General features: G+C 39.6%; 1 long non-coding RNA gene across 3 annotated transcripts; it reads left to right on the forward strand.

Annotated features, from left to right (window-relative positions):
* Positions 1-3,732: 3,732 nt before the first annotated feature.
* LOC136359650 (uncharacterized) lies at positions 3,733-9,089 on the forward strand. 3 transcript variants are annotated; one of them, XR_010743313.1, is made up of 5 exons: positions 3,733-4,089; positions 4,442-4,494; positions 6,481-6,730; positions 7,492-7,576; positions 8,951-9,089. It is a non-coding gene; the product is annotated as an uncharacterized lncRNA (long non-coding RNA). The 3 variants fall into 3 exon arrangements; XR_010743315.1 differs by lacking the exons at positions 3,733-4,089; positions 4,442-4,494 and adding an exon at positions 5,793-5,809; XR_010743314.1 differs by lacking the exons at positions 3,733-4,089; positions 4,442-4,494 and adding an exon at positions 6,084-6,342.
* Positions 9,090-10,821: the final 1,732 nt, after the last annotated feature.

A 10,821-nucleotide genomic window follows, 5' to 3' on the forward strand; every position in this document is an offset into this window, starting at 1 on the left:
AACTGTCTCAAAATGACTAGCAGTTACTTTGGGACTCAAAGAAATAAAAAGGAAAGAAGGGATTTGGGCCAGAAAGTTTAGGGGGAAAAAAACCCCCATCCCTCACAAAGCAAGAAAACTCCCATTCCACCACAGTTTTATTTAACGTCTCCAAAAAGAAAAAGTGAGTATAAATTATTGAGGGTTTGTTTTTTTATTTTTTGCTATGATTTTATGGGGACATTGTTTCAAATTTTTTTTTTCTGTTTTTCCATTTAGCTTCTCCTTTTCATGCTTTCTTAAGGAAACTTATTTGAGCTAGAACAACCTGGCCAGAGAAGAACAGAGTGCATTTCTTTACCAGTTTGTCAAATATTGGCTGCTAATTCACACTCTGAAGGATTACTGAAGAATCAGGGGTCTAGGGATGAATCAACTCAGCAGGACTATTTTTCCCTGCACTTTTTTTTTATTATTATTTTACTTTTAAATTGAAATATCAATAATGCAAATCATCTAATATGTGCTGATAAAATGTCTATGACTTTCCACTGAAGTGTCTGAAAACCAGATACACACAGACACACAGAACAAGGGAGACAGGCCATTAATTTAAAATTTAGAGGACCAATAAGTTTTTGATAGCAATGGGTTACTGTGCTAATGATTATTTAACTTGCTTCATGTAGGGTTAAGTGTGTATGGCTATGTAAAGTGCAGCTCCTTATTGAAGTGAGAAAATTTTGCCTCAGAAATGTTATATTCAAAGCAGGGGGAGGAAAGCAGCCAGATTATAAAAAACTCCATGATGGCAAATTTCAAGCAGTTGTGAAGCAGGACACACTACAGTTACAGAATTAAATTTTGCTACTGCAGGAAAAAAAAACCACCAAAAAAACCAAAACAAACAAACAAACAAAAAAACCCCCAAACAAACCCAAGCAACCGTACACGAAACCAAAATATTTCTGAGTTTACTCTCTGCTTCCTCTTAGAAGCTATTCTAGTATGCATTTATTGATGGGTGCAAGCACAGAACGGGGAACATGGCTGGATGTTTTACCTTGCTGGTTATTCTCCTAATTATTCTCATCCTTTTGCTTTGTTTGCCTTAATAATCTATTCTTTAAAAAAAAAATTCTTTTATTTTATTATTCTCAAGATGTGTGTTACCACAATAACATACCATGGGATCTGGGGTTTGCTTGTGTCTTTTTGAGCTTGAAGGTGCATCTTATCATAGACATATAATTCAAAACTATCCATATTATTTCAGAAAACACTGATCATTCTTTTTCAAGTAAAAGGTAATACCACTTCTAAGTTAAAGGAAAAAAAAAAACAAACCCCAAACCTAAAAGTGGCAATAAATGTTTGATAGCCTGTAAATGATTTACAGACTTTTTTACTCCAGCACTCTTCAAGTACAGTATGTTTGTGTTTTTCATGTTGTTTATTTTGTCTTTCTAAAGGGATTGCACTTGCTAACCTCCCAGTTTTGGGTTGTTTATTCTTTATGTGGCTGACTCCTTCACAGCGCTGCCATTTGTGAGTATTTTGGGTCCTTCAGCCCTCCTAGGAGGTTGTAGGTAGGAATGCTCTAAACCTGCTCATAGTTTCCTTTGGGGAGAGGATGGCAAAGTAACAGCTAATGATCTGGAAGTTAGCTGGAATTCAGAGACAAACACTAAACATAATATATCTATCTACCTATAGATATATATAAAAGAGATTTTTTTTTTCCTAAAAAAGAAGGAAAAAAAAAAAAGCAATGAAAATTTATGACCTTAACATTCCTTCAGGGTCAAGCAATTTATCAAATTCTCTCACTTTCTGGTTTCAATTACACAGCTATTGTGGAAGGAACTTATTTTAGCAGGTTCATTTGCCTCAGTAGGGAATACAGGACTTTGGCCTAATGCTTCACCTTTAGTGCAGGCCATTTGAGCCTTAGAACAAATACCAATCATCACTCTTAGGGGGGGAAAAATAAAAAAAAAAAAAGGTAAAAAAAAAAATCTGCATTGGTATGGCCTATTGGAATGGGGTTTCTGTCAAGGTAAACGGTTGTCGGCAATGACTGTGGTAGAGTGGCGATAAATCCCATTTTATTGCTGAAAAATTCCAGCTTCTCTCCATGCCTGACAGCTCCCCACATTCTCGTACCCATTTGGGCAATTTCTGCACTATGTCCATCTGGTTCTTATTACCTCTCAACCTGCCAGTGTCTGATCCAGAAAAAGTGCAGGTCAAAAACAGGGGAAAGAAACCAAGGTGATGGACAAAACAGAAAGAGAGCGATTGAGGGACCAAGTCACGCTTCCTGTTCCTCCCTCCCCAGCCAAGAAAATATGGCTTTGAGTGGAATAAACAAATTGAAGGGAGGCTATTGGCTTGATTATGAAGTTGCTGTCAATGTCCTTAAAATACAAAATTAAATAAGTGTTTATCCATATGCTCCAAGCTTTGGTATTGCCACCAAATATTTGCCCAGGAGACAGATGACATCTGCCTAAGTAAAACCTTTCTGGAGGAATGGACAAAGTCAAGACTTCCAATCCTTAAATCTAGGAGTTCTGGTGTGACCATTTCATCTGCAGCCTTTTTCACTGTGCCCTTGGCATTAAAGAGGGCGAGACTTGACTCCAAAGATTCATTTGGGGGTTGCAAATTGTTTTAGGAGGGCATCAAAAGTATAATTAAATTGCAACTTGAAAAAAAACATTCCAACCCAAAGTAAAAGTTAGGCTAGCTTCTGAAAAGAAAAACGAAAAGAAAATCTTTCTTTCACTGCTGAACTCAGACCTAAGTTAGAAAATCTTCAAAACCCCCTACAAAAAGTAGAGGGAAATCTGATAATTTATAAAAAAATTAAAATAAAACAAATTAGCCCACAACCTCTGGACTGTCAATAAGTCAAAACAAAAAACCCATGAGAGCACTTGCTCTCCTCCCAGCTAAAATATTTTGTGTGGCATTTGTCAAGAAACCTCCTCCTGCTCTCAGGAGACATGCCCTGACCCACTTTCAATCTCTCCCTTCAAGGGAAGCCAACAAATTTAATTGCAATTTCTGTATTTATTCTGTGTTTATACCTGAAACACCTCATTTCCCACCCCAAATCCTGTTTGCTGTACGTTTTTTCCCCTGTAGACCATCACTACTTGAGTCCTTTGGTCTCATGTGGACTTGCACAGCCCCTTCCCTCATTCCCTGAAGATGGAAGAAAAATTCAACCCAACTTTTTGGAGCTAAAAAAAATCCTAAAAATCTGACTGAATTCTGAATTCTAAGCAGCAGAAATTCCAGAGTGTTCTCTGTGCTCCTTGGGGTGGAGGGCTCTGAAGCATCCCACACTGGGTGTCTCATGTATGGCAGGATTTGCCGGCAGGTGTAATGGTCTGATCTGGCACCAAAAGGCTGGAAATCGTGGGAGATATCAGTAATTACATCTCCGTGTCTTGTACAAACCTGTTGGCCCCCAGAGAAGCTCAAAATGGGGCTCTAACAGTGGAACAAGACACATTTTTCAGAGGAGCTGGAGGAAGATGTTTCCACTGAATGAGGAGGTAGGACAGAGAATGAGTAGGAAAGAAAAGGTGGGGAAGAGTTCAAGATCTGACTCCAGAATGGGTGGCCTAAAAACACCACGTGCAAAGTGTGACACCCAGCTCACCACCTGTCCTTGCAACCTCTCCCTCTGATCTTGGTGCACCCATTTAAAACAAGAATTTGGAGGAGATGACTTTGATGAGAGAAGCCTTCCTCTCTGTTACCTTTTGGTGTCAGTGATGGCACTGAGAAATCTGTCTGTCTACACTCAGGATTTGCTTGCATTTGTCATGGATGATAGAACTAGATTTTTTTTTAAAAATATTATTTTCTGCCTGTCTTTTTCTTTGTTCAGTTGTGGGGGCCATGCCATGTAGATTTAAATGCCAAGATACTGAAAGTGAGTGGTTTGAGACACCTACAAATACCTTGACTTGAAGAACCACTCAGCCACACTGCTTGATATGCCTGTGGAGCCACGGAATACAAAAGAGGTTGCCATGAGGGAAAATCCCAACTTGGACAATAAAAATTATGTCAGCATGAAAATGGTTAACAGTGAGTATTATAGCTTCAAAAAGACCCCATTGGCTACCCCTAAAGGATGCCCTGCAATTGTTAAACTCATCAGATGCAACTATCCTTCCTCAGCTAGCCCTTACATTTGTCTGGCTAACAGTAAAAAAAAAATACTATAATAAATGGGTAACATATGTTGCCAGACAAGAATAAGTGATATAAATAAAGAGTCAAGAGACATAGCCCCTCAAGAACAATGTGTAAAGATTTAAACTTCCAATGTATTAGTTAAGCTAGGAACATTTTAGGAGGAACTTGAAAGTGGTGTACTGTTTGTTTATATCATTCCTTCTTTTTTTTTTTTTTCCCTCTCTTTTTTTCTTCTCTTCAGATTGAATTTTAAATCAAAATGTTCTCCATGACTGACTGCTTTGCAGCACTAGGGTAAGTCCCATTTTTCCACAGCTTAAACAAAAAATATGCCTAAGAAAACTATGCCAGAAAGGCATTTTGCTGCCTTTTGGTTTAGGAAATAAGCACAATATTGTTGGGAAGACATCCTTTTTTTTTTTTTTTTTTTTTTTTTTTTTTAAATCCAAATAGAGAAAATTGTGCATGTGCAAACATAGCTCCTATCAAGAAAGCCAATTTGCTGTAAAGGTGACAACTCTCCAAACTAGTAATACATTAACAGCTGCAGCATTAAAAAAGAAAATATAACACCAAATATGCTTTGAGACTTAGCTGGATGTTTTATTTATGTTTTACTTTTATTGAGACATCCTTTGAAAAATGGCATAAAATAAATAGTTTTACAAAACAACAACATAATCAATCTCTAAATGAGAAGATAAATCAAGGATTTCATTAACTGCTGGTAGCCAGTTTAAATTGTAGTCTTGTCCATAATGTCTATCTATCTATGTATGTCCAAGTTATATTAAAAACCTTTAAATGGCTTTGTAATATCAGCTACATCTAGCTATTAGAATAATTAATGATACTGTTTTATAAATCAATATATGTATTCTTGATAAATTCATATCCAGTTAATGGTGTAATTTAAATAAAAAATTAATGTAATAAAGGACATACTGGAATAAGCAGGAAATCTTTAAAGGTTAAGAGGCAAATTTGTCTAAATTCTTTTTTTCTTTGTACCTATTTTTTGAGAAACCCTCCACTGAAATGCAGCAGATAGCAGGCTGGCTCTCCGCATTTCTCTATCGCCATTAGTTTTGTTTTAACAGCACCCGGTGAGTTTTTGCAGCCAAAGGAAAAGGGAAAGCCCCTTCAGCAGCAGGAATAGTTTCCTCCCTGGTTTCTCACCCTGCTGCAAAGCTACAAACAAAAAAACCCAAAAAACAGAGACAAAAGCAAAAAGAAGGAAAGTAAGAAATAAAAAGAACAAACCACCACCCCGGCATTTGCCCAGAAGCAGAAATGGTAAAAATCCCCCCCTTTTTTTTACCATTCCTCATCGATTCCATATTTGTGTTATTACAAAAATATTTTGCTTGTTCTATACGGTGTCATTAAAAAAGGTAAAATATGAACATTTTGTTCCAGGCATGAAGTGCATTCAGAGGAGCCTGGAAACCCTGCAGACTGTTCAGTGTAATAAAAAGCTGTTCTTTATCTCTTGTTTTAAATACAGTTAATCCTGTTTATTCAGCAAACACATTTAAGAGCAACTTTGAGGGGAAAAAAACAAAACAAAACAGAAAAAGCTGGAAATTGCCTTTTTCTATCTGCAGTGGTGAGAAACCGTGGCTCTGTTCCTTTGCTTTTATTTATAGTCAGAAACCACAAAATGTATCTCTAACAATAACAGGGATTTTAATAGGCAATATTAATTGTTCTCCCCTTAACGTTTGATCTGAAATGTTTCAAACAAAAGCCCCGCTGCCTGTTTATATGCTGAATTTGTTTGAAGAATATCTCTCTGAAATGATGCAAAGCACGATACTTCGTCATTCGGACTGACACGGGACAGAAATGTCATTTTAATCCATTGAGTGATTTTTTTTTTTTTTTTTTTTTGGTGTTTCTTTAGGTGGGGGAGGCAGGTTTTTTTTTTTTTTTTTTTTTTTTTCCTCAGCATTGCTCTTCCTTATTTAGAGCAGCAGTGATCTGCTCAGTTTCTTTTGACACTGATGGGTATTTCAAACCCCTTACGCTGAGGGGAGGGAGGAAAAAGGAATTTGCTGCCAGTCATAGCGGCGATGCAGCTCCACAAGCCATCGCTTATTTGCTAAAAGTTTACATTTCAAATGAGCTTGAAATGTAAAGGTGGGCTGCTTTTGAGGCTGGGACTATGTTTAAGAACAGAGAGAGAAAATAGAGGGAAGGTGATTGTGCCTGTGTGTTAAAGACTGTCGGGATATTGGTAATATAGCCAGTGAAAGTGTATTTTGTTTTTTGATGCAGCCAGGAGCAGAAGATTCACAACCATATCTGGGATGCTTAATTTAAGCTTTACAGGAAAAAAAAACAAACATCAAATAGCAGCTTACAGTAACATGCCGAAATACATTGCACATTTTAAAGATCTTCAGTTGGAAATACGTGTTATATTTTTCTCCCTCCCCTTCTGGGATCACTAACGTGCCTCTCCCCAGACAAAGCAAGGACAAGTTCCATCTTTAAAAATTATCTGCCTAACAGATCACATTCTCAGGCATGTTCCCCGCTTTTTATTACCACGGATAACCTCTTAATGCTATCACAATTTTATACTTGTTAAGTGGACACATCTCTTCCCTATATTTAACTGCAAACAAAGCGACTTCATTTTGGGGGGGAGCGGGAGGGAGGAGAAATGGTTTGGGGATGATTAGAAACATAAGTTTCTATCTTCTGTCACACCAGCCTATCAATTATTCAGGACCCTACTAAATTTAGATGTCTGTTCCTAAAACGTTGTTTGCACTCGTTCCCTGGGAAGATGGAGGCAGCTGATAATTTGGCTAAATTATGCGTTTGAGCCCAATGGTTACAAATGAAAGGGTCGGATTCGGCAGATTTATTTGCCTCTGATGAAAAAAAACTCTCGGTGGCAGGAATTCAGACCTCCTCCTCCTTTAGGGAGCAAGCTGAGGGGTGAGGTGGTGCCCACAGGTATTTGTGTGGACCAAGCCTCATTGTTAACAACAAATACAACGCTTCAGTGACTCGGTGTGAGGTTTTACTGATCAATTAGGGACTGGCTACTGGGGGGCCAAGGGCCCTAAAGGAGCCCCTGAGGTGTTTTGTGCCCCAGGTAGTCATTACCTGGGTGTAAAGACCAATAAAGGGGGAATTATTGCTGTTATAGGACGAGATGTGAAGGATGAGGGGTGGACGACTCTGGGTCTGTAACGCTCTCATCCCAAACCTGTACTTGGAGCATCCCTGGCTGCGGTGATGGTGTAAAATAGCTCCCTTTTTTTTTCTTTCCAGGGGTGTGATTGGCAGCAAGTCTCCACCGAGCGTGGGCGTCCTCCCGTGCGCACCAGTCACAGGACGTGAAGGGGGAGGTTTTTTTGTAATTTATTTTATTTATTTTTTTTTTTATAAATAGATAGGCTCTGACAAATAACGCCGCCTCTTCACGGAGCTCCCTCGCAGCAGCAGCAAACAGACCTCTGCTGGGTTTATCAGTGGCAGAACCTCCTTTCCTGAAGGAAATCATATTTTTTGGTGAAGATAATTTGGTTGGTATTGCAGTAGCTTAGAGGGGCAAAAAGCTGCAGGTGCTGTAGCAGGAACAGAGCTGCTTCCAGCAGCCCTGGGCATGGGGGCAACACTGATTTCTGCACCGGGCATGTTTCACAGGGCCAGGCACGAGAGGCAAGAGGAGAGCTGAAAGAAATGCTGCTGACTGTGAAAAACAACAGAATAAATAACCAAATCAAATCAAATCCATGCAACAGAAACACCAGCCTTTCTCTTACCAATGACAGTTGGTAACTGCCAAAACACAGACAGCCTTAGGCTAAAAAAAACCCAAACCACCCCCCCCCCCCCCAAAAAAAAAAAAGAAAAAAAAAATCCATAAAGAATTTAATTTATATTTAGAACCCAAAGTGTTCCAGGCAAACAAGGCACAAATTGCACAAGACCTTGTGTCTTTCCCCCCTACCCTGGGCTGACTCCTAAGTTACACTGCTGAGGAACATATCCCCATTTTTACAAATCTGGCATAAAGGCAGGTGAGTGGCAATGGGGAGGGAAATAAAACCAAAAACCAACAAACCCAACCCCCAAAAAAACCCAAAACAAAGGATGTGTGAGGGCTTTCATTTATTTTGATAATCCTCCTCCTGCTCCACGGCGTTTTGCTGTCTTTGTCAAAGTGAATGACAACAATTTGGCCAACTCTCTCTGAGCTGCACTCAACAGTGACAGGCAAATTATCAGAGGCCCTGCACTCCTTATTATCAGAGGAGAAGTCATCAGGAGGACGTGTGGAGGATCCCTCTCCCCTGTCACTATTTGTCAGTGGGACAAGGGCCACTGCTATGGGTAGCTGACAGGTAATTTCAACAATAACAATTACTCCTATTACTGGTGTCATAAACAATTCGCCCAAGGCATGACAATAGCAAAGCTTTATAATTCAATGCCATATAAATAAATGCCAGCAGGTAACAAGTAATTTAGCTCCAATCAGGTCTTGGCCCTGGCATTAATATTGTTATTGCAAGAAAATGGAAAATTGAAAAAATTCAATATGTTAATGAATTAAGAGGGGTTCAAAGGCTAAGGGAGGGGAGGCATGATCCAGAATGGGGGGGAAGGAAGGAAACAAAAGCAAAAGCTACAAAATCATGCTTTCAGAACTGGCACAAATATGTGTTCATACAACCTTATAACTAGTTTTTGATATAAAACATGGTCTTGCTATGCTGCTTTTCAGGTTAGGGCAAAAGGCATGCAGGAACCTGAACCCCACCCCTTGCCTCCATCTGCCACACCGAGAACGACGTGCATGAAAAAATAAACTGAATTTAGTGGTTTTATTAAGAACAGAATAATATTTGAAATCTCATGCAAGACATGGATTTAACAAAGATTAAAGGTTTATTTACAATTCCACTGTTTTATTGTCCACTTCTTGCATGCTTTAATCTTTTTTAAACAAGCTCTGCTAAATCATTGATTCTCTATTTATCAAGAAGAAGGATTTTACTGCACTTTTTCTCTCCCCAAATGCCCTTCATAGGCCACAACACTCTAAGTCTCCTAGGAAAATGATGATCAGCAACAAACAAGCTAAAGACCAATATCTCCAAGTCCAACTTCTTGATCAACCCAATTTGCAATTTTACTATTTGTCCAGCAAGACAATGTGGCATCAGGCTGACAGCAGTAAAAGAATTTGAAAATCTCTAATTAGGAGAGCTGCGGAGCAATTAAAGCATGTCAAATTTCACTTCATCAAGTGCCACTCTAATTTTCCCACTAAAAATTAATGGACTTTTTTTTTTTCTTTTTTTGGTGTATGTGTGTGTGTGCCTGTGTCTCTGTGTGTCCCCTCAAGGCAATGTTGATTCAAATCTGCTCAAGATGCAGCGTTGCACAGCTAAGCATCTTCTTGATTACAACCCGACACACTTCTAACTGCTTTCATTCTCACTGCCACAGATACTTTGTCAACAGTCAAATTACGCCATGCTGATAACAATGCATAATGGTCTTCCTCAAAGGAGGCTCCTGTCATGGAGCAGCCTTTCATAAAAAAAAAAAACCCACCGTTTTCTTCTCTGGGAAATGCATCTGGACGAAAGGAATTAAGCTTTTGTGGTTTCAATGCCACGGTTGCAGCGCAATTTTCTTTTTTTTTTTCTTTTCCCGTTTCTTCTTCTTCCCCTGCACGCCGTAATTTATTTATTTTTGTACTCACCTGAAATTACGGCAGGAGATTGTTTAAAGAGTGATACAGAACGGAAAATATTTATAGTCACTGTTTACACAGGCTTTGCTTTAACCACTTTGCTCCGAAACGTTTTCAAGAGCAACATCCTCCTTCCAGGACCACTCATTTCTTCTCTTTTGTTTTTTTATTTTTTTATTTTTTTGCCTTTTCATTTCTAAAGGTGCAGGGCAGCATCCCTCACTCTTTGCATAAGCACAAGCCCCACTGACGTCAATGGGAGTTTTTCCGGGGTGAGGGCCGAGCGCCTTGGCCCGCTGCTGTAAACACGTTGGGACTTTCTCTTTTTAATGGATGGCATTTGGATTCTGGGATGGGGCTTGTTTAACAGGCACGTTTTCCAGAGTCCTCAAACATCGTGGGGGCACACAAGACAAATTGTCTTTTTGTCAGGGCAGCGTGAGGGCGGGAGAGGAGCGCTGAGCTATCGCGGGCAGTTTTTACCTTCCACCCCCTGCTCCCCACCTCCCTTCTCCTGGGAGATCAATAGCAGCAAAAGTCAAAGGATGTCATGGGGCAGGATTTCCAACAAGTAGAAGTGGGATGAATAAGAATAACATCCTTCAGAGATATTATTGGTTTTTTGCCTGTAAGTTACAGAGCTGGAATGTAGTTGTCTGCTCCCTCGGAGAGAAGAAGGGTTAGCACCCCCAGCCCTGTCTGTCCCTGGGCTCACTGCTGCCAGCTACCCCAATGACATGGGTAGGATGTACAATCCTTGGTGTGTGCACACTGCAGAACAAAGCCAGAACCACACCTTTAATCTGATCCATCATTCCATCAATATAGTATTTCTTGCCCCAGATAAATGACTGATGTTGCAGTGCCTGGTGACATGGGCTCTGCTCCTCCCA

This window comes from Sylvia atricapilla, chromosome 3 (assembly GCF_009819655.1).
Source record: "Sylvia atricapilla isolate bSylAtr1 chromosome 3, bSylAtr1.pri, whole genome shotgun sequence".
Classification (NCBI taxonomy): Eukaryota; Metazoa; Chordata; class Aves; order Passeriformes; family Sylviidae; genus Sylvia; species Sylvia atricapilla.